A 24,372-nucleotide genomic window follows, 5' to 3' on the forward strand; every position below is an offset into this window, starting at 1 on the left:
ATACTCTGTTTAGAACTTGCTCTGTTCTAGCTTCTGCTCAAATTGTAAGTTGAGATCTATATTGGCATTTCTATGGCCAGTCTGCATGCGTATAAAAGATTAAGAACTTACAATATATCAAATATATATATCTAATTGTGACAGTTTCAATAGTTGAGACAGACACCAATTTGAAGGAAAACTGACCCTCCCCATTTCTAAGGAAACTAAGACTGAAACTGAGATTGGAACCCAAAGCTTATGGGGAGAGTGAAACTGAAGAATATACATTTTTGTTACTTGTTTCCCCTTATTCAGAAATTGATGGGACCATTCATTGGTGCTTGGACATACGTAAGTTTCTGGCTGACATGGGGAGGCAGTTGCTGGAAATGCAGTGAAAGTGCTACTTGTGCCTCCCTAGCTCATAAAGTGCCACTCCATGGATTCTGCAAACTTTATTGAGAGCTTCATGAAGTGTAATCTCAGTATAATTGCCTAAACCGTAACCTGAAGAATTTTGGAGCTGTTGCTCAATGTAAACAGCCAAATCGGGAAACTGGCTTTTTGTGTATTTGCTGAACATTTCAAACGTGAAAATTGATAAGTTTCTGATTTGCTTTTGCACTTTCTTCTTGCTTAACTTTCCTTAAATTCTGAACACTTAATATGGAGATTGTTATGAAAACTATACTTACCTCGCCTGAGAGTGGAGGTTGCAAACTTCAACTCCAATAGACTTCTAATCTTTTGCATGTGCAGACTGGGAGCGAGCTGCACATGCAGAATTCTGCAATGTTTATGTTCTTTGGGCCCAGTGCGTCTATCCAATAGGAAAATGGCATGAAAACCCAGGTCAGGTGACTGAGAGAGGAAGAATGGTGTCCCAGGCAGAGGACAGGGAGAGGTTGCAAAGGGAGAGGAATCAAGCAGAGGTCCCAGCGAGCGAACAGGCATAAGAAAGATCCCCAGTTCAGTTACAAGAAAGGAACAAAGAATGGATTCTCAGGAGGCCATAAGACATGGGAGCAGAATTAGGCCACTTGGCCCATCGAGTCTGCTCCGCTATTCAATCATGGCACATATTTTCTCATCCCCATTCTCCTGCCTTCTCCCCTTAACCCCTGATCCCCTGAGCCGAGACTAAAACCCCTGTGAGGTGGGCTGTCATTGATGCCATCCGAATTGGAGAGAATTCCGAGGTGTGATCTTTGAAGGTGAAAACTGGAATCCCTTGTGTGAGAGACAGGGGGAGGGATTCTCCGACCCCCGCCGGGTCAGAGAATCGCCGGAAGCTGGCGTGAATCCCGCCCCGGCCGATTGCCGAATTCTCCGGCACCGGATATTCGGCGGGCGCGGGAATCGCGCCGGTCAGCGGGCCCCCCCGGCGATTCTCCAGTCCGCGATGGGCCGAAGTCCCGCTGCTGTCATGCCTGTCCCGCCGGCGAGAATCAAACCACCTCTCTTACTGGCGGGACTAGGCAGCACGGGGATGCGCGGGGCGATCTGGCCCTGGGGGGTGCCCCCACGGTGGCCTGGCCCGCGATTGGGGCCCACCGATCCGCGGGCGGGCCTGTGCCGTGGGGGCACTCTTTTCCCTCCGCCTCGGCCACAGCCTCCACGATGGCCGACGCGTAAGAGACACACCCACCCCCTGCGCATGCGCGGGGATGACGTCAGCGGCCGCTGACGCTCCTGCGCATGCGCGGACCTCCGCCACCCGGCGAAGTCCTTTCAGTCCTGGCTGGCGTGGCGCCAAAGGCCTTCCACGCAAGCCAGTGGAGCGGAAACCGCTCCGGCGCGGGCCTAGCCCCTCACGGGGAGTGTTTGGGCCCTAAAGGTGCGGAGAAATCTGCACCTTTGGGGCAGCCCAACGCGGGAATGGTTCACTCCACTCCATCCCGCCGGGACCCCCCGCCCCGCCGGGTAGGGGAGAATCCCTGCCAGGATTCTAATGAGATTGGTTAACTCAGCATTAATGATGCCTAGGTTGTTAAAAAAATCCATGGACTCCGACTTGGTCACATTTGGCATTTATTGTGTAGTGTGATGTTTTCAACCAGAGTTTCCCTTTTAACTCATGCATACCTCACTTTTAACCCTGAATGAGAGAGTGTAAGATTGATAAGTTGTGAAGTTTATTTCTGTTTGTTCAAAACCCACACAATCTTTACCTTCATTTACTGAACAAATATATTGAAACTCAAACTTTTTTACTCGAGACAAAACTTTATTGATCCCTAAACAGATCTCATCAAAACCATGGGAGTCTGGCCCAAGATCATAACAAGAAAAGCTCAGCAAGTATAACAGCTAGAAATTGCAACACCTAAAAAGATCTTCCCCCTACAATATATATTCTAAGTAGCATGAAGGGGCAGCTAAGAGGATTTTTTCAAGCGTGATACTGTTTTGTTTTCTGGAACATAAATTAACATTAACTTTCATCAGATGGGGGTGCCTGATGCTGGCTCGAAGGGGGCATGGCGTGAAAGGAGACCCATCGGGGGGGGGGGCTGATGCCAGCAATCCGAGGGAAGGGGCCTGCACTCTCACTTTGAGATTGGGCTGCCCTTTTTAACCAGGCTTGCCAACTTCTTCAGGTCCCACAGATTACTTTCTCGGCAGGTTTCGCCCCGTGCTCTTGGTCGTACAGGTTTTCCGACCTGAAATGATGCTGAGGCCAGAATTCGCTAGTGATGGGATTCTCTAGGCCCCCTGTCAGCGCACCTCCACCATCATCAATGGGAAATCCCATTGACAGTGGCGGGAGCAGAGGATCTCACCATCACTTGTCAGCACGCTGCCGAGAAACACAAGGCTGGGAGGCCAGAAAATCCCACCGCAGTCATTTTTGGGGAGAATTTCGCCCCATATGGTAATTTACTGTCAGGACCAAGTGCTTCTGATTACACGCAGCACAGCTACATAGGGTGCGATCTAACGGAACAGTTTCAAAGTGTGGGAGTGAGCAGGAATTGTCGGATGCTTTCCGACGGCCGACCCGGCGCGATCGCTACCAGGATCTAATGCCAATTAGGACCGTTAATGATGCCCCACCGGCTTCTCTGTCCCACCAGCAGATTCTCCTGGACTGTGCCCTGTAGCTCTCCCCATCGAGGGGGAGTAGCAGCTAAAACGATCCTGCAGAGGAAACCCCAGACAGCACACAGCCACACCATGGCGCAAAGTGTTGGATGTGGTGAAGTCCTACAGGACTCCTTTTCCTCCAAGGGAGTCAGAGGGTCATCCACACGGCAACCACTGCCACCTGGGAAGCAGTGGCCGTTAGCATGGAGAGTGTCACAAGGAGGATTGTCACCCAGTGTTGCAAGAAGTCAGCAACATCCATCGGGCCGCACAGATGAGATGGCACTAGTCCCCTGGCACTGGTCCCACCTACCACCCCCACCCCCCTTACCCCCATGATGACACTGCGGTTGGCACCGCACCACACTTTCCCCCCCCTTCCACCACAACACCGCGCCTGTGCCCCAGCACATCATAGCACCCACCAGCACACCCACCCATCACCAGCAGTGATCCCCACGCCTGCCCCCCATCATAGCTCCCCCACGATGCATGAAGCATGCTGCTCACAATACCCTCTCTTTGTCCCCACATAAGAAGTTGGCCCATAACAGATGGGAGACGGGTGCCGACATCAGAGTCCTCATTCCCTAAAAGGAACGGGCCCTGGAGGTCGCAAGGGTGCGATGGGAGGGACCGCAATGTATATGCACCCCCGGTCACAACGAGAGCCACTGTGCACTCCCCAGACCCTTGCAGGGAACATAATTTGGACTGGACTCAGATCCTCCCCTGATCCACACACCCACCCCCTAGTCCTGGGGATGTATACCCCTGTTTTGGGTATATACGATCCGAGGAGTGGCCGTTAGGAACCACAGGTGTTGAGCCCCCCAACCCAGGACAATCTCTCATTGATGGCACTGACCTGGCCCATCCCCTTCCTGGGGGCTCCTCCACCGCCCCGAGCACTGGGGCAGCTGCCCCGGTGGCCCCGGGCTGCTTGCCCGATCTTCAAGATGGATACTTACCTCCTCCGATCCTCACAGCAGTCATTACGCTCACCACAATTTTAAATAGGCGTGCTAAAATGCACCCACATGACCACTCTCTGGGGAGCCGGTTAGATCACAGGAGGACGTTATATAGGGGGTCCATCCCGTTAATGGGATGGAGATTGGCCTTAATTGGTGATTATTGGTTTCTTACCACGTCACGGCGGGATCCGGATCACGCCAACGGGAGCAGTCTGGTTAGATTGGAAACCTTCTTGATTTCGTCCTCTCCTGCGATCTAACCGGCTCATTTGGAATTACGGCCACCGCGACACGGCTGTTAGGTCGCACACATAGGGCTGGATTCTCTGGTCGTTGACGCCGAAATTGTGTCCGGCGATCGGCTGCAGAATCAAAGTTCCCGACCAAATCGAAGGCGATGCCGCATTCGTGATGCGCCACCCCCTGCAAAGCGGCATACTCTCTGAGTATGCCATGTGACGTATCGACGGCCTCAGGACGTTGCCTGAGGCCTGCCCCCGACCGGCCGAGTTTCCGACACCGTGGGTCTCTCATGGTCTCACCTGTCGGGAAATCGGTGTGGCCAGGGGGGTGGCGGGGGGGGGGGGGGGGGGACTTTTATCAGGGGCTGGGGGCGCTGTTGGGGGGTGGTCCAGGTCGCGCCAAAGGGGGGGGGGGCACTATTTCGGAAGGCCGGGTCCGCGAGCGGCATCTGCAGGCCGCCGCCGTGAGCATGCGTGGCCACGGACCTGGCAATTCTCCGGGCAGTATTGTCAGCTAGAGCTGGGTGCTCTACGCTACTGGCATGCTAGCCCCCATCTGCACGGAGGATCGGTGGCCATTTTGCGCCGAATGTTTGGGCTAAAACACCACCGTTCCCACGCCGGTGTGAAGACATAGCCTCACAATCGGAGAATCCAGCCCATAGGGTTTCCTGGTGGCATTTCAAAGTGCACTTTTCGATTTACAACACAACCACTCAAGGGCCCCTCTGTGAGTTTGTTGATTTTGAGGCTAATGTTCATGGAAGGTACTTCAATACAATAAACCTTAATAAAGGAGTTAGTTAATTTAACTAACATGGCTTTTGTTTTTTGCCGAGTTTTAAATTGAAATGACTATCTGGCATGATTACCAGCTATCTGTCATGCCCATTCTAGGCACAGAGGTTACTTCAGACATACTTTAATACTTCTATTAGCATATCTGATTATGGATAATTTAAACAATGGGTCTATTAAGATAAGTCACGCAGTATTTTGCAGTACTGTGTTGTATGTATTATGTTGTATGCATGTATCACCTTGTATCAGGATTTAATTAAGTTATTTCTACCTTGAAATTGGTTATTTCCTCGACATGTTTCAGGGGTTCTGCGAACCTATTTATAACTTAGGCCATGTTGTGAGCGAGAGATTGTTTTTCAGCGAAGGTGGAAGATAGTTGTAGACCGCAATTTCCCCCAATTGAATTATGTATGCAGCATTTGATTTCAACTGTGATATCACTGGGTATTTTACTGCTACATTTGTGAGGAAAACAATATACCCTGTATATATTATAAGAGACCAACCAGCCTTCTTTAATTTCCTTACAACTAGGGACAGTACCTTTGTATATTTGTATTTTTTTGTTTTATAAAAATGAAAGTCAGGCCTTTGATCATTTAATCTTTGGTTAATCAATTAAAGAATTTCACTTAAAACATTGATAATGGGACTTCCAGCTCCTGCTAAAACGGACATTTGTGCTCTCCAGAGGAGCCCCAACGGAAATTTTTCGACGACTTCCAGTGTGGGAAGGTGATAGCAAGGTCCACCCCCCATAGTATATGGAGTGGACCAGGAGCGGAGCGGTCAAAAAAGTGTTTTTGGAGCAGCGAAAAATGCGAGGGAGAAAAAACAAGATGGCAGCGAGCGGAGATCAAGCGGCATGGGTGCAGGAGCAGCAGGAGTTTCTCAAGCGCTGCTTTGATGAGCTGAAGAAAGAGGTGCTGGCGCCAATGCTGACAGCGATCGAGGGGTTAGTAGAGACCCAGAAGGCCCAGGGGGCGGCGATCCGGGAGGTGCGGGGAAAAAACCACGGAGAACGAGGATGAGATCTTGGGCCTGGCGGTGAAGATGGAGGCACACGAGGCGCTGCACAAGAGGTGGGCGGAAAGATTCGAGGACCTGGAGAACAGGTCGAGGAGGAAGAATCTTCGGATTCTGGGTCTCCCTGAAGGAGTGGAGGGGGCCGATGCCGGGGCATATGTCAGCACGATGCTCAACTCGCTGATGGGTGCGGGGGCCTTTCCGAGTCCCCTGGAGCTAGAAGGGGCTCATCGGGTCCTGGTGAGGAGACCCAAGGCCAACGAGCTGCCAAGGGCAGTAGTGGTGAGGTTTCACCGTTTCGTGGATAGAGAATGTGTCTTGAGATGGGCCAAGAAAGAGCGGAGCAGCAGGCGGGAGAATACAGAGATCCGAATCTATCAGGACTGGAGTGCAGAGGTGGCAAAGAAGAGAGCTGGTTTTAATCGGGCCAAGGCGGTGCTCCATCGGAAGGGGGTGAGGTTCGGAATGCTGCAGCCAGCGCGATTGTGGGTCAGGTTTCAGGATCGACACCACTACTTCGAAACGCCTGAGGAGGCTTGGACCTTTATACAAACTGAAAAGTTGGACTCAAACTGAGGGTTTGTGGTTGTGGGGGGGATGTCGGTTGTGTACAGGGTTTTAACTATGCGTAGGGAATGTTCCACGAGTTGGGTGATGGGTGGGGATGGGGGAAGAGATCTGATGGGGAGACGGTGAGAGAATGTGGGCGCCGGTGCTGGAGGGAGGGGAGGTCCGGGGATGGGGGAATGGAGATAAGGCCGCAACAGGAGCGGCGCCAGAGGGGGCGGGGCCGGCTCAGGAAAGCGCGGGCTTTTTCCCGCGCTAGGGAAGGATGGAGGGGAGGGGGGTGGAGGAGCGCACACTGATTGCTGGGGAGGGAGGACTCCCACACGGGGGGGTCAATGGGATGGCGGGGGAGGCCGGGGTCAGCAGGAGTCAGCTGACTTACGGGAGTGTTATGAGGGGAGCAAAAGAGCTAGATACGGATCTAGTGGGGGGGGGGGAGGGGGGGGAAAGGGTTGCTGCTGCATTGGCCGATGGGGAACTGGAAACTGAAGAGGTGGTCGGGGCGGGGGACTGGCCTAGAAAATGAGATGGCTAGTCGGCAGAGGGGGCGGGGGGGGTGTGAAGCCCCCCAATCCGGCTGATAACTTGGAATGTGAGGGGCCTGAATGGGCCCGTTAAGAGGGCCCGAGTGTTTGCGCACTTAAAGGGACTGAAAGCAGACGTGGTCATGCTTCAGGAGACACATTTGAAGGTGTCAGACCAGGTCAGATTAAGAAAGGGATGGGTAGGACAGGTATTCCATTCGGGGCTGGATGCGAAGAACAGAGGGGTGGCAATACGTGGAAAGCGGATGTCGTTTGAGGCCAAGAATATTGTAGTGGACAATGGAGGTCGATACGTAATGGTGAGCGGTAGGTTGCAGGGGGCGTGGGTGGTATTGGTAAACGTAAACGCCCCGAACTGGGACGATGCTGGATTTATGAAGCGCATGTTGGGGCGGATTCCGGATCTGGAGGCAGGAAGCTTGATAATGGGTGGGGATTTCAACACGGTATTGGACCCAGAATTAGATCGCTCCAGATCTAGGACGGGGAAGAGGCCGGCTGCGGCCAAGGTGTTTCGGGGGTTTATGGACCAGATGGGGGGAGTAGACCCGTGGAGATTTGCTAGGCCCCTGGCCAGGAAATTTTCTTTTTCCTCTCATGTACACAGAGCCTACTCCCGGATAGATTTTTTGTTTTGAGTCTGATCCCGAAAGTGGAGGGAACGGAGTACTCGGCCACAGCTATCTCAGACCACGCCCCACACTGGGTGGAGCTGGAGTTGGGAGAGGAGAGGGACCAACGCCCGCTGTGGCGTCTGGATGTGGGATTACTGGCGGATGAGGAGGTGTGCGGGAGGGTGCGGGGGTGCATTGAAAGGTATTTGGAGGCCAACGACAACGGGGAGGTGCAGGTGGGGGTAGTATGGGAGGCGCTGAAGGCGGTGGTCAGGGGAGAGTTAATCTCCATCAGGGCTCACAGGGAGAAGAGAGAGGGCAGGGAAAGGGAGAGGTTAGTGAGGGAGATCCTAAGGGTAGACAGGAGATATGCAGAGGCCCCCGAGGAGGGACTACTTAGGGAGCAGCAAAGTCTCCAGACGGAATTCGACCTGTTGACCACAGGGAAGGCAGAGGCACAGTGGAGGAAAGCACAGGGGGCGATGTACGAGTATGGGGAGAAGGCGAGACGGATGCTGGCACATCAGCTCCGTAAGAGGATGGCAGCGAGGGAGATAGGTGGAGTTAAGGGTAGCAGGGGATCTATGGTGCGGAGTGCGGTGAAAGTAAATGAGGCATTTAAGGACTTTTATGAGGAGCTGTACAGATCTCAGCCCCCAGCAGGGGAAGAGGGGATGCGACGATTTCTAGATCAACTGAGGTTCCTGAGGGTGGAGGAGCAGGAGGTGGCTGGTTTGGGGGCGCCAATTGGGTTGGAGGAGCTGGTTAAAGGACTGGGGAGCATGCAGGCGGGGAAGGCCCCAGGGCCAGATGGGTTCCCGGTTGAGTTTTACAGGAAGTATACGGACTTGTTAGTCCCGTTGTTAGTGAGGACTTTCAATGAGGCAAGGGAGGGGGGACCCTGCCCCCGACAATGTCCGGGGCGCTGATATCTCTGATCCTGAAGCGGGACTAGGACCCACTGCAATGTGGGTCGTATAGACCGCTCTCGCTCCTCAATGCGGATGCTAAGTTGCTGGCAACGAGAATTGAGGACTGTGTCCCGGGGGTGATTCATGAGGACCAGATGGGATTTGTAAAGGGCAGGCAGCTAAACACCAATGTGCGGAGGCTCCTCAATGTGATTATGATGCCCTCGGTGGAGGGAGAGGCGGAGATAGTGGCAGCTACGGACGCGGAGAAGGCCTTTGACCGGGTGGCGTGGGAGTATCTCTGGGAAGTGTTGCGGAGGTTTGGGTTTGGGGAGGGGTTTATCAGGTGAGTTAAGCTCCTATATAGAGCCCCGGTGGCGAGTGTGACTACGAATCGATGGAGGTCGGAGTATTTTCGGCTGTATCAAGGGACGAGACAGGGGTGCCCCCTGTCCCCCCTGTTGTTTGCATTAGCAATTGAGCCTTTGGCTATGGCATTAAGGGAGTCCAGGAAATGGAGGGGGGTGTTCCGAGGGGGAGAGGAGCATCGGGTGTCGCTGTATGCTGACGACCTGTTGCTGTTTGTGGCAGATCTAGTGGAGGGGATGGTGGAGGTCATGCGGATCCTAAGGGAGTTTGGGGACTTCTCGGGCTATAAGCTCAATGTAGGGAAAAGTGAGCTCTTTGTGGTGCATCCAGGGGACCAGGGAAGAGGGATAGACGACTTACCGTTGAGGAGGGCGGATAGGAGCTTTCGGTACTTGAGGATCCAGATAGCTAGGAGCTGGGGGGCCCTGCACAAACTTAATTTGACGCGGCTGGTGGAGCAGATGGAGGAGGAGTTTAAAAGATGGGATGTGTTTCCACTCTCGCTAGCGGGCAGGGTACAATCGATTAAAATGATGATCCTCCCGAGGTTTCTTTTTGTGTTCCAGTGCCTTCCTATTATGATTACCAAGGCCTTTTTTAAGCGGGTAGGTAGGAGCATCATGGGTTTTGTGTGGGCAAACAAGACCCCGAGGGTAAGGAGGGGGTTTCTGGAGCGTAGTAGGGACAGAGGAGGGCTGGCGTTGCCGAATCTGGGTGGCTATTATTGGGCAGCCAACGTGGCATGATCCGTAAGTGGGTAATAGAGGGAGAGGGGGAGGCATGGAAGAGGCTGGAGATGGCGTCCTGTAAAGGAACGAGCCTGAGGGTGCTGGTGACGGCACCGCTACCGCTCTCGCTGACAAGGTACACCACGAGTCCGGTGGTGGCGGCAACGCTAAAGATCTGGGGGCAGTGGAGACGACATAGGGGTGAGATGGGAGCCTCGGTGTGGTCCCCGATCCGGGAGAACCATCGGTTCGTCCCAGGACGGATGGACGGGGGGTTTCGGAGCTGGCATCGGGCAGGGATCTGAAGGACGGGGGACCTGTTTATAGATGGGACATTTGCGAGCCTAGGGGCGCTGGAGGAGAAGTTTGGGTTCCCCCCGGGAAATGCGTTCAGGTATATGCAAGTGAGGGCGTTTGTGAGGTGGCAGGTGAGGGGATTCCCGTTGCTCTCGGCACAGGGGATTCAGGACAGGGTGATTTCGGGTGTATGGGTCAGAGAAGGCAAGGTTTTGGCGATATATCAGGAGATGAAGGAAGAGGAGGAGGCTTCGGTAGAGGAGCTGAAGGGCAAGTGGGAGGAGGAGTTGGGGGAGGAGATCGAAGAGGGTCTGTGGGCTGATGCCCTGAGTAGGGTTAATTCCTCTTCCTCATGTGCCAGGCTCAGCCTGATACAGTTTAAGGTTATTCACAGAGCGCATATGACAGGGGCGAGTCTGAGTAGGTTCTTTGGGATGGAGGACAGATGCGGGAGGTGCTCGGGAATCCCGGCGAATCACGTCCACATGTTCTGGTCGTGCCCGGCACTGGATGGGTTCTGGAGGGGTCTCGCGAAGACTATGTCCAAGGTGGTGAAAGTCCAGGTCAAGCCAAGTTGGGGGCTGGCATTATTTGGGGTGGTGGACGAGCCGGGAGTGAAGGAGGCGAAAGAGGCTGGCATTCTGGCCTTTGCGTCCCTGGTAGCCCGGCGGAGGATCTTGCTTATGTGGAAGGACGTGAAGCCCCCCAGTGTGGATGCCTGGATAAATGACATGGCAGGGTTCATTAAGCTGGAGAGGATAAAGTTTGCCTTGAGAGGGTCTGCGCAGGGGTTCTTCAGGCGGTGGCAACCGTTCCTAGACTATCTCACGGAGCGTTAGAATGAGGTCGGTCAGCAGCAGCAGCAACCGAGGGAGGGGGGGGGGGGGGTGTGTCTCTTTCGGGAGGGGGGGGTAGTTGGGCGGGCGGGGGAGGTTTTTTTTCCCTAGGGGTACTTGTAAAAAGCATATGGGAGGGTTATTATGTGCGGGAGAAACCCATTGTATAAGTCCTGTAGTATGTTTGATTGATATGTTTATGTTTTGTTCTGTTCTTTTCGCTTTCTTTTTTCTGTTACGGGGGGGGTTTAATTGGTTGAAAATTTTTGTTGGAAAATCTTTGAATTAACATATTTTTAAAAAAAAACATTGATAATGATAAAAAGTCACATAATGTCAGTTAAAAAGCACGATTAACGATTTGTCTGCATTTGGTGCTGCACTGGGCAATCATGTCCTTCAAAAACAAATTAACATACACTAAGTCAAAGTTTGCCTATTAACGACTTTCAGAAGGCATTAATGATAAGCTCTTGTAGTGTTCTACAGCTGCATAATCAAATTGAAGTGAATATTTTCATTCACATCAGACATAGAGTCATAGAGGTTTACAGCATGAAAACAGGCCCTTCGAATCAACTTTTCCATGCCACCCAGTTTTTAACCACTAAGCTAATCCCAATTGCCCGCATTTGGCCCCATCCCTCTATATCCATCTTTCTCATATAACAGTCGAAATGCTTTTTAAAAGACACAATTGTATCCACCTCTACTACAGACTCTGGCAGCTCATTCCTGACACTCACCACCCTCTGTGTGAAAAAAATGCCCCTCTCATCTCTCCCCTCTCACCTTAAACCTATGCCCTCTAGTTTTAGACTCCCCTACTTTTGTGAAAATATGTTGACTATCTACCTTATTTATGCCATTCATTATTTTATGGACCTCTATAAGATCGCCCCTATGCCTATGCTCCAGGGAAAAAAGTCCCAGTCTATCCAGCTCGCCTTATAACTCAAACCATCAAGTCCCGGTGGCATCCTGGTAAATCTTTTCTGCACTATTTCTAGTTTAATAATATCCTTTCTGTAATAGTGTGACCAGAACTGTACATAGTATTCCAAGTGTGGCCTTGCTAATGTCTTTTACAACTTCAGCAAGACGTCCCAACTCCTGTATTCAATGTTCTATCAGTGAAACCAAGCATGCCGAATGGCTTCTTCACCACCTTGTCCACCTGTGACTCCACTTTGAAGTAGCTATGAACCTGTACTCCTAGATCTCTTTGTTCTATAACTCACTCCAACACCCTACCATTAACTGATTAGGCCCTGCCCCGATTCGATCTACCAAAATGCATCACCTCACATTTACCCAAATTAAACTCCATCTGCTATTCATCGGCCCAATTGATCAAGATCCTGTTGCAATCCCAGGTAACCTTCACTCTCCACGATGCCACCAATCTTGGTGTCATCAGCAAACCTACTAACCATGCCTTCTAAGTTCTCATCAAAATCATTAATATAAATAACAAATAACAGTGGACCCAGCACCGATCCCTGAGGCACACCGCTGGTCACAGGCCTCCAGTTTGAAAAACAACCTTCTACAGCCACCTTTTGTCTTCTGCCGTCAAACCAGTTTTGTATCCAAATGGCTACCTCACCCTGGATCCCATGAGATTTTACCTCATGCAACAACATTCCATGTGGTACCTTGTCAAAGGCCTTGCTAAAGTCCATGTAGACAACGTCGACAGCACTGCCCTTGTCTAACTTCTTGATTACATGGAGTTAGTGGGGCAGAAAGTTCTCTATTATATATGAAGGAAATGATGAGTTGTGCCCTGGTGGACAGTTATTTGGGGTTTAATTCAGGTTTGTTAGCAGCCTGCAAGAATTCTACATTAGGGATTAGGATTGTTGGGGGTTAAGGGGAAGTAGTGACAGGGAAATGCCAGACTTTCCAACTTGCTCCCAACTTATTCTCTGGTTCTTGGGCTTCCCTCGATGTTCCGGTAGCCACACCTGCTGAGAGCAACCATGGTTTCCAATTCCCTTAAAATGAAGGTTCCTAGTTCTCTTTCGGGAAAATATGATTTTTTTTTCATTAGTTTTTGGCAGCTCCCCTCCAAATTGGAATACAGAACGTAGCTCTAATTTTTTGCTGATGGAAGAGCAGGCAGCTAAAGCTTTTGTTGCCTCTGAGTTTAATGAAAAGAAAGATTGTAAATGTTTGATAACGCATTGAAGAAGCATCTTGAGGAAAAGGTTGCTGAGGAGCAGAGAGGACACAGGAGTTGTTTATTGTGCAGGAGATACACCACTGGCTATGAATCTACCAGAACAAATTTTGTTTTTGCAGATGTTGTAAGGCCAGTCCATTGAGGAGGTTAATGGGAGGCTGTGACTAAACCATGTCACCTCGTGCTTGCAGATTTGCTATCAGTGATTTCTAAAGCCATGTCTGCAGCACTGGCAGACAACTACTTCTGTCAACTCATAAGCGGTACAATGATCCCAGGCAGCCACTCAGGATTCAGACATTTAAGTTCTAATGCCAGCCGCTCACATGGAACCACCATTTTTCAAGGTACAGGGTCAACAGTCAGGCAGTTTGAAGACACAAACACAAATGAGGGGATTAACATCGAGGGTAGAATGGCATCAGAAAGAGGAAAGGTCGCTCCACGATTCAGCGACATTTCCCTGGAGGTGCTCCTGTCGGCAGTCAAAAGAAAAGAGAGATGTCTCATAATTAAATTTATCCTTTGCATTTTGTACTTTTTTTGCTTTCCTTACAATTTATATTTTGAGATCTCCGTCTGTCACAAAGACCTGGGCTTCAGATAGTTCTACTGTAAAATAGTTCTGCAGAACTTTTATCCATACTTGTGCATTCTGAAGTTTCCATACATTCCCAACATGCTACCATTGATTTCTAGGCATATGCAGTTTGCAGAATTCCCCAGCATGCATTCTGCTGCAACATGAATCGATGAAATTGTGCCCCACATCCATTGATTTGTCATTTCCGTCACTTTTTTTAAAAAGCAAAGGCTTGGGAGAGGGGCTATAAGAGGGAAGCAGCAAAGGGGTCAGGAGACGGGTAGCTGGAGGGTGGGGGCAAGGGGGCCAGGAGGGAGAACAAAACAACAAAGGGGAGGTAGTGAGAAGGGTAGTGAGAGGATGGTGGGAAGTGACGAACAAGCGATGGGAAGCAGTGAGTAGGAGGTAAGTTATTAAGAGTAGTAAGTAATAGGCAGAAAGAGACATTTAGCTTGTTAGGTTCAAGGCAGCCAATAGGTTTTTAATGTAAAGATTACAGTTCAGGAATGTAACCCAACCTTATTATATGCTTTCTTTTGGGGAAATCAGTTTCATTTAGCACATTTTTGTTTAGCATGCTGTTTTTTCAGGAACGTATTAGGAATGCTAAATGAGGGATACCTGTAAATTAATCAAGTTAAAAGAGAATAAAACCCCTGGTCCATATGGACTACATTCATATATTCTAAAATAATTTAGGGAAATGATTGCAGAGGCACTATTACACATATTTAATAATTCTTTAGAAAAAGCTGTAGTGCCATGGGAATGCAAATAATTAACATACCTATATTTAAGAAGAGAAAGAGAACATATCCAAGAGGTTATAGACGAAATAGTTTAACATCAATAATGGAATCTACTGAAGGAGAACATAAGAACTAGGAGAATGAACAGGCAATTCAGCCCTTTAGTCTGCTCTCCCATTCAATACGATCATGGCTGATCTCATCTCGCCCTCAACTCCTCTCTCCTGCCTAATCTTCATAGCCCTTACAACCGTTACTATTTAAAAATCTGTCTGTCTCCTTAAATTTATTCAATGTCTTGGCATCCACCGCACTCTGGGGTAGTGAATTTTACGTATTCATGAGCCTCTGAAAGAAGTAATTTCTCCACATCTCTGGTTTAAATCTGCTACCCTTATCCTAAAACCTGTTGTTCTAAATTTCCACACAAGAGGAAGTATCTGTTCTATGCTCTTTTATTATCTTATATACCTCAATTAGATCTCTTTGCATTTTTCTAAACTCTGGAGACTATAGGCCTAAACTGTTCAATCTCTCGTCATAAGACAAACGTCTCATCCTTGGAATCAATCATAGAATCATAAAATTTACATTTCAGAAGAAGGCTGTTCGGCCCATCGAGTCTGCACCGGCTCTTGGAAAGAGCACCCTACTTAAGCCCCACACCTCTACCCTATCCCAGTAACCTTTTTTGGACACGAAAGGCAATTTAGCATGGCCAATCCACCTAACCTACACATCTTTGGACTGAACCTCTTCTGAACTGCCTCGAAGGCAACTACATCCCCCTCAAATAAGGGGACCAAAATTGTACACAGTTCTTCAGGTGCAGTCTCACCAATGTCTTGTACAGTTTCAGCAACAATTCCCTACTTTTATACTCTATTCCTTTAGATATAAATGCTAAAATTCCATTTGCCTTCCTTATTACCTGCTGTGCCTGCATACTAGTTCTCTGTGATTCATGCGCAAGGACACCTAGATCCCTGTGCACCAAAGCAATCTGAAGTTTCTCTCCATTTAGATAATAAGTTACCTTTCCATTTTTCCGACCAAAATGGATAAGCTCACCTTTATCCACGTTAAACTGCAAATGCCAAATTTTGGCACACTTGCCGAACCTATCTATATCGATTTGTAAATTTCTTATTTCCTCATTGCAACTTACTAGCCCATCTATTTTGTGTCATCTGCAAATTTCCCTACATCCAAGTCTTTTGAATATTGTAAATAGTTGGGGCTCAAGGACCGAACCCTGTGACACTCCACTAGTTACATCTTGCCAACCAGAAAAAAATCCATTTATCCCGACTCTCTGCTTTCTTTCAGTTAACCAGTCTTCTACCCAAGCTAATAAATTAGCCCTAATCCCCTTTTCTTATGTATTAACCTTTTGAGCGGCACTTTGTCAAATGCCTTATGGAAGTCCAGATATACTACATCTACAGGATGTCCATTGTCCATTTGGCTTGTTATATCTTCCAAGAACTCTAGCACATTAGTCAAACACTATTTACCCTTCATAAAACTATGCTGATTCTGATGGATTGTGTTTTGACTTTCCAAAGGTTCTGTTATTGCTTCCTTAATAATGGATTCTAACAATTTCCCAATGACAAATATTAAACTGACTGGTCTATAGTTTCCTACTTTCTGCCTCCCTTTTTGAATAAGGGTGTTATATTAGCATTTTTCCAATCCACTGAAACCTTTCCTGCATTCAGGGAAGTTTGGAATATTATAACCAATGGATCCAGTATCTCCACTGCCACTTCCTGTAAGACCCTAGGATGTAGGCCATCAGGCCCTGGGGACTTGTCTGCCTTCAATCCCAACAGTTTGTTTAATATTTTTTCCCTATTGGTGATGATTGTTCTAAGTTCCTCCCTTTCTAATACCTCTGCATTACCTGTTACAATTGGGATGGTACTGTAGTCCTCCACCGTGAAAACTGAGGCAAAATATTAATTTAGCATCTCTGCCACTTCTGTGTTCCTCACTATTATCTCCCCACTCTGATCTTCCGAGGAACCAACATTCACTTTAGCTACTTTCTTCCCTTTCATATAATTATGGAAGCTTTTGCTATCATTTTGTATAGTTCTTTTTCATAATTTTCATTTTCTCCTTTTTTACATTTTTTAGTAACCCTTTGTTGCTCTTTCAAAGTTTCCCAATCTTCAAGCATGACACTGGCCTTTGTAATATGGTATGCCTTCATTTTTGACTTTTGTTTATCTTTAACGTCCTTGCTGAGTCATGGATTTTTTTTTACCCGCTAACAACCTCTCTTCCTCTCTGAAATATATTTTAATTGAGTGGAAATTGAATTCAACAATAGCCACTGCGCATCGGCTTCAAATTGAATTTGAAATTCCAGCATGCTACTATCACTTTTCCCTCGAGGATCCTTAACTATGAGGTCATTAACTTAATCCCTCCTCGTTACACAGTACCAATTCCAGAATAGCCTGCTTCATGGTTGGTTCCAAAACATATTGCACCAAGAAAAAATCTCTAATTCATTCAATGAATTACAGATTACTATTTACTATTTCTTATTTCTACCAGACTATTTCCACGTCTTGATCTTCAGTGTACCTATCACTACAGCACTGATCCCTTCCTTTACTAGCAAAGCAAAACCACCTCCTTTTTCCTTCTGTTTATCCTTCCGAAATACTGAGTACACTTGGATATTCAACTCCCAGACCTGGTCTCCTTGTAACCATGTCTCAGTAATCGCCACCAAATCATACACCTTTGTCTCTATTTGCACTGTTAACTCACTAAATTTGTTCTGAATGCTTTACGTATTCAGACACAAAGCCTATTTTATTATCAAATTTCTCTATTCTTTTATGATTCCTTGGTGCAATATGACATTCACACATTCTGTCCCATCCTTTCATTTTCTGGTAACAGTCCGCCTCATCACTAATCTGCACTCCTACCTTCTCCTTTAGTGTTGCATTTTCTGATTTTTCATGCAACGGAACCCTCCCCCCACTTTATAATTTAACAGAATTAGAAACCAATAAGTGTAGTTGGGAACCTATAGATTACTCCCAACAGGGACTTCTTTCCTTTGTTATTTCTTATTTCTACCCAGAGTGATGTCCTCAACTTGTTTTTTTTAAAAGGAAAACCCTACTTGAACAACCTCACTGAATTCTTTGAAGAGATAACAGGAAGATATGAGGTTAATGTAAGATGAAATATATCTAGATTTCTAAAAAACCTTCATTAAGGCACTACAGATTAGACTAATGAATACGGTCAGAACATGCAGGGCAATGTTTCCTTTAATTTTCAGTTGTTGAGCTGGGCCCTTTAAATTTCTTCTATTTTTTAAAATCCTTTTTTCTGTGTTGCTATGCACATGCATTATTTATCACAGAAAAAGTACCTTCCGTGCTGCCACATGGGTGCAGAGTCAGGGAAAAGTAGCAGGATGAATAGGTGACTATCTGAAAGAAAGAAAGCAGAAATGATTTAAGATGTTGGAATCAAAAACAGAGGGCCATGTGGAATTCGGAATGGGGGTGGACAGGCCTGAAAATACTGGTATCTGTTGGCATGCCACTTTCCCGACTGCAATACATGGGTCAAGTGGCCTTTTGGTCAAGATGGGTTCATAGTCCAGCAGGGCTGCTCACCCTTATGAGGGCAGCCGTGGACAGCACAGTGGTTAGCACAGTTGATTCACAGCTCCAGGGACCTGGGTTCGATTCCCAGCTTGGGTCACTGTCTGTGAGGAGTCTGCACGTTCTCCCCATGTCTGCGTGGGTTTCCACCGGGTACTCCGGTTTTCTCCCACAGTCCAAAGATATGCAGGTTAGGTGGATTGACCACGCTAAATTGCCCTTAGTGTCCAAAAAAGGTTCGGTGGGGTTACTGGGTTACGGGGATAGAGTGGAGGTGTGGGCTTAAGTAGGGTGCTCTTTCCAAGGGCCAGTGCAGACTCGATGGGCCAAATGGCCTCCTTCTGCACTGTAAATTCTATGAAATCTTTGAGGCAGGTGACCAATTAGGCTGGTTAAGTGCCTTGATAAGGGTTGCAATGGATGGCTGACTGGAATTTTCCATTTAGTCTCCAGTTTCCTGACTTGATAAGGGGCTGTTCAACTGCCAGGAGGTGGGCACCTAGCAGCAGGCTGGAATGCCAGCACTCCTGACCGACCTATAGGCCCACCCTACCAGGCTAAAGGCTGCCTTCCAAAGGAATTCACTGCCACAAATCCACCCCATTTTGGTGACCTAGCTTCTCAGTTTGTTAGAATTTTCAGTGGGAAGAGGACACTTTCATGTCAAAGCACCCTCTTAATTACTGACCATTTATTGCAGCTGCCTGGCCCTCGAAACTGGAAGGCCTCTGGTTGGCCCTTCAGCTTCAAGACCTCGCCAGTCATCCTTAATTGGACAGGGAACCTGTTCCCATGCCAATTAAGGGGTAACTCAGTCAAATTTCCAAAGAATGACTATATCCCCCCAGGACTAGGTTCACGACTTGTAGACAAAACCGCCGCCTGTTTCCCAACCTCTAAGTGAAAATTTGGTCCACAATTTCTAAATTTACAGATGACCGCCAAATTGGGAGGGATTGTCAACACTACAGCAAATTATAAAAAATTATAAAACTTGTAGAATAGTTATATAATTGATATGTGAATTTCAGCATGGTAAGTATTACATTTTGTTGAGCAAAATAAGGAAGTCATGTGTTACTGAGAAGATAAGATTATAAACAGGGGAGTGGATCAATGGGATCTGTGAGTATGTTAATCAGTAAGTGCTGTGACGCAGGTCACAGGGATATTTTGACATGCATGTTTTCCAGAGGCAACTGCCCAGATTAATCAGTAACTGGCTCAAATCATGTGATTTGGTGAGGTAGATGTCTGAAACACGTATTGTGCAGATTAGATCTTGTCGGACCAGGTTTGAACCTAGAGGATTTGTTTGGATAAGTAAAGTTTATTTTGGAGATGTCGGTGCCCTTAAGGATTGTTAAATGTTGATATGAATGTGCCAAAAATGTGCAGAAACCCATTGGAACTGTCAAAATTAATTATTACTGTTAAAAGTCATCAAAACTGTCAGATTTAACTGCTGGGCTTTAAAATAAAAACATGTGGTGTTTAAAAATAATCAGTGCTTGCTGTTTCACTCCATGGTTAACATAAGCCACGAGCCATTGTGTATGCTGTGTGACTGATTTTACAACCTACCATTATCACAGTGGGGTGCCTGTTAAATGAACAGTTTGCAGATCCAAGTGCTTGTAGAAAACATGTTTGTTTCCCTCAGAAATTAACCGCTTGAGTGAAATGAGTGTGGACAGCACGGTAGCACAGTGGGTAGCAGTGTTGCTTCACAACTACAGGGTCCCAGATTTGATTCCTGGCTTGGGTCATTGTCTGTGCGGAGTCGTCTCGTTCTCCCCGTGTCTGCGTGGGTTTCCTCCAGGCGCTCCGGTTTCCTCCCACAAGGCCTGAAAGACATGCTGTTAGGTAATTTGGACATTCTGAATTCTCCCTCTGTGTACCCGAACAGGCGCCGGAATGTGGCGACTCGAGGCTTTTCACAGTAACTTAAGTGCAATGTTAATGTAAGCCTACTTGTGACAATAAAGATTACTTTAGAAATATTTGTTTTCATAATAATAATCTTTATTAGTGTCACAAGTAGGCTTACATTAACACTGCAGTAAAGTTACTGTGAAAAGTCATTAGTTGCCACATTGCGGTGCCTGTTCGGGTACACTGAGGGAGAATTCAGAATGCCCAATGCACCTAACAGCACGTCTTTCAGGACTTGTGGGATGAAACCGGAGCACCTGGAGGATCATAGATTAATAGTAATTTCAATGTATTGAATGGTACAGGGGCTGTAAAGGGCTGTGGTGGGGGTGGGGGGAGGGGCGGGGGTCTGGATGGCTTAGGTTGATATGGAAGGTATAATGAGTTATGGAGGAGTTGGTTGGGAGTATGAAAGGGCATGGATGGTGCACAGGGGGTTTGTGATGGGAGAGGACTGGGGGGCTCTATTTAGTTTTATTCAACAAAAACAAAGTGCCAGGGTACGGAGACAACCCTTCCATTTGCAGCCTTCACACTTATTCTGGGATTGCCTGACCCGACTCCATGGAACCCTGGAACAAAAATTCAATTTTCAGAGCGCTTTCTTTTGGGTTAGCGGAACCACGAATTGACCTATCTCTGCGTTCCAGAGCAGAGAATGAAAATTCAGATCTTAGATGAAAATGAATGCAAGGAGTCTCAAGTGGAGCACAAATGGTTGGACCATTTGGTCTGTTTCTGTGCTGCATAATCTGTGTAATTGCTACTTTTCTGTTATAGATTGCTGAAAAATAGGAAACATTTTCAACCAGCACAATATACCAATTTGGGACGTGATACACCCGAATGGGGACAGAGTCCCATAGCGCGAGATTAGACGTGTGTTTCCCAACGCTCAAAGCTATCTGACGCCCATCCAGGTGGATCGATGGCCGCAGTGGGGAACTCCCTGATGAGGCACACTTAGCCCATTTTCTGCACTGAGGAGCTCTCACACACGGATCACCTCATGTCTCGAGCACCCAATGCGACCCCCGAACCCCCCCGCCCCCAAGCCGCAACCTACTATAAGGGGATCCCCACTCCCACGTAGGCCACCCCCCTGCCCAATAACCACTGTGCATAAAATGCCAGCTTGGCACCTTGGCAGTGTCAGCCTGGCACCTTGGCAGTGTCAGCCTGGCACCCTGGCAGTGCCACCTGGGCAACTTGGCAGTGTCAGACAAGTACCCAAGTGGCACTGTCAAGGTGCCCGGGTGGCACCAGCAGAGCCAGGTTAACACCCTTCCCAGAGGGCATTCACTTGGGAGCCTCCAATACCCTGGGAGAACCCCACTTGTGCCGTTCCGTCTGGTCCTCGTTTGTGGAGACCAGTACTGAATGGCACTTGCCCGAGGTCTTCAAGGCAAGGTGGTTAGAATCCACGCCTTGGCTAAATCTCAGGAACGCATATTACAGTGAGACTAGCTGTTTCATTCTAATGTGCAGATCTGCCAGAAAGTCTACAATGGGCGGGATTCAGATTGCGACGGCTCGCGAGATCACATTCGATCTCACAAGGTGTGGGTTGATTCTGGATGGGAGAATGTCCCGGTATCCACCGGCCATGACGTGCTGCCTTTCGGCTGCAGCGCGGCCGGTAGATCCCACCAACGTTTTGCACTTATTTACTCTTAATGCACACCAGAACTTCCTATCAGGAAATTTCAGCCCACATGTGATTTTCTATTGGTTTGCATGCAGGATAGCACACAGGGCTGAGCAATTTCCTGATATGCACTGCAAATTCAGAAACAGAAAATCTACCCAAATGTGCTCAGCCTCCCTCTCTCCCAACCTCTCTCTGTTTCTCTGAGCCTCCCTCCCTCTCTCTCTGAGGCTCCCTCTCTTTCTCACAGCTGCTCCCTTTCTCTGTCCGACAGTTTCTCTCTATGCGGGGATCCAATAGCTGCGTGTGCCCGAAATACAGAGCGGTGCCTGGGAAGTGGGGGGGGGTCTTTGGAGATCAGGACGCCATTTAAAAATGGCGTCTTGATCTCTCCCTGCATTGAGGAGTTCTGGTGAGCGGAGCTCCTCAGTGCAGGGAACGGGTCTAAGTGCAGCTTCAGCTGTGCATTCCCCACAGATTACCTGGATGGGCGTTAGATAGCGGGCTGTTTCTCGGCACACCGAGTGCCTGGAACACTTGGCTTATTGTGCGCAAGCCATGGGACTCTGTCCCCATTCAGGTTGATTGTGCTCTCTGTCTTTCTCCTTGTTTCTGTCTCTCTCAGTCTCACTCTCAATTCAGGCAGGAATGTAAAAACCAGGAACTGCTGATGTCAGGGTTTCCTGATGGTGCAAAATGTATTAAAGTGGGTCAGCAAGAGAAGCTGATGAGTAGGAACAAGGCTGTTTTTCTTTTGATCTGGGCAGGTAATTTACGTTTTCCAATTTGTACATTAAGTAAGGAAGTGCTTACTTAAAGCAATTAATCTTTAAGATTAAATTGAACTCCACTTTCACAGTATGTTTTGTAATATAGTACTCATATTATAAAATGTATAGCATCTGACTTAGCGAACAATGCCACTGGAAACCTGCTGGTTTTATAAAAGAATTATAAATCAAGTGGAGGATTTGTGCAAGAGAGATATTTTTCATTTTTATAATTATTTCTTTTTTTAGAAACATTGGGCTATAAATATGTCTTAGCAGTAGCACAAAATGGATAAAAGGAAATCGATAACCTGTTTTACATTCAGCCTAATTTTGTATTCCATTGCAGTCGACAGGAAAGAAAATTGGGTGGAGTACAAAATCGGCTGTCAAGTCACTGTTGCCCACTTTACCACCCAATGTGAATTTATACCCTGTTGTTTCTTGGTAATACTCAACATATGCTTCAGCAGCTGCTACTTTATGTTTGAGGTACGGGCAGGAAACTAAGCTGTGTTATAAATGGAAAAATCAATACTTCTGAATGATAGTGGCCGACAGCAATATCATTTATTCTGCAGCCTGGAGGCAAACATACTTCTGATGAACCAAAGGCAGAGCCGCAAATGACTGCAGAGATGGTTAAAAGAGACAAACTGTAACTTGACAGAATTAGAATTTTCAGTTATTTTTTGGCACTGCATTTGTTACAAAGTAGAACACAAGAAAACAGAAAATGGCCACTTGGTTTGTCTATACCAAGGGTTAACTTTATTTGCACTCTCCAGTACTATAGCACCAGTAAAGAGCCATGACACAGAGGAAATTAAAAGCTGTATCAATGACTGGTAAGTTCAACTAGAGGTTAGACATATTGCAGATCGGGCTAACGGTAGGCCAGAAGGTTATAAGAGCATAAGAACTAGGAGCAGGAGTAGGCCATCTGGCCCCTCGAGCCTGCTCCACCATTCAATGAGATCATGGCTGATCTTTTGTGGACTCAGCTCCACTTTCCGGCCCGAACACCATAACCCTTAATCCCTTTATTCTTCAAAAAACTATCTATCTTTATCTTAAAAACATTTAATGAAGGAGCCTCTACTGCTTCACTGGCAAGGAATTCCATAGATTCACAACCCTTTGGGTGAAGAGGTTCCTCCTAAACGCAGTCCTAAATCTATTTCCCCTTATTTTGAGGCTATGCCCCCTAGTTCTGCTTTCACCCGCCAGTGGAAACAACCTGCCCGCATCTATCCTATCTATTGCCTTCATAATTTTATATGTTTCTAGAAGATCCCCCCTCATCCTTCTAAATTCCAACGAGTACAGTCCCAGTCTACTCAACTTCTCCTCGTAATCCAACCCCCTTCAGCTCTGGGATTAACCTAGTGAATCTCCTCTGCACACCCTCCAGTGCCAATACGTCCTTTCTCAAGTAAGGAGTCCAAAACTGAACACAATACTCCAGGTGTGGCCTCACTAACTACTTATACAATTGTAGCATAACCTCCCTAGTCTTAAACTCCATCCCTCTAGCAATGAAGGACAACATTCCATTTGCCTTCTTAATCACCTGTTGCACCTGTAAATCAACTTTTTGTGACTCATGCACTAGCACACCCAGGTCTCTCTGCACAGCAGCATGTTTTAATATTTTATCATTTAAATAATAATCCCTTTTGCTGTTATTCCTACCAAAATGGATAACCTCACATTTGTCAACATTGTATTCCGTCTGCCAGACCCTAGCCCATTCACTTAGCCTATCCAAATCCCTCTGCAGACTTCCAGGATCCTCTGCACTTTTTGCTTTACCACTCATCTTAGTGTCGCCTGCAAACTTGGACACATTGCCCTTGGTCTCCAA

General features: G+C 47.6%; 1 protein-coding gene and 1 long non-coding RNA gene across 5 annotated transcripts in view; one reads left to right on the forward strand and one right to left on the reverse strand.

Annotated features, from left to right (window-relative positions):
- The window catches only part of LOC140399129 (regulator of G-protein signaling 3-like), a 369,904-nt gene that overhangs the window by 243,578 nt on the left and 101,954 nt on the right, over nt 1-24,372 (forward strand). The window lies entirely within an intron of this gene.
- LOC140399130 (uncharacterized) overlaps nt 17,914-24,372 on the reverse strand; it is a 173,140-nt gene continuing 166,681 nt past the window's right edge. Inside the window, exon 3 of the long non-coding RNA XR_011937638.1 lies at nt 17,914-17,975. This is a non-coding gene — a long non-coding RNA (uncharacterized lncRNA). The remainder of the gene's footprint in view (nt 17,976-24,372) is intronic.

The sequence above is a fragment of the Scyliorhinus torazame genome, chromosome 22 (assembly GCF_047496885.1).
Source record: "Scyliorhinus torazame isolate Kashiwa2021f chromosome 22, sScyTor2.1, whole genome shotgun sequence".
Lineage (NCBI taxonomy): Eukaryota > Metazoa > Chordata > Chondrichthyes > Carcharhiniformes > Scyliorhinidae > Scyliorhinus > Scyliorhinus torazame.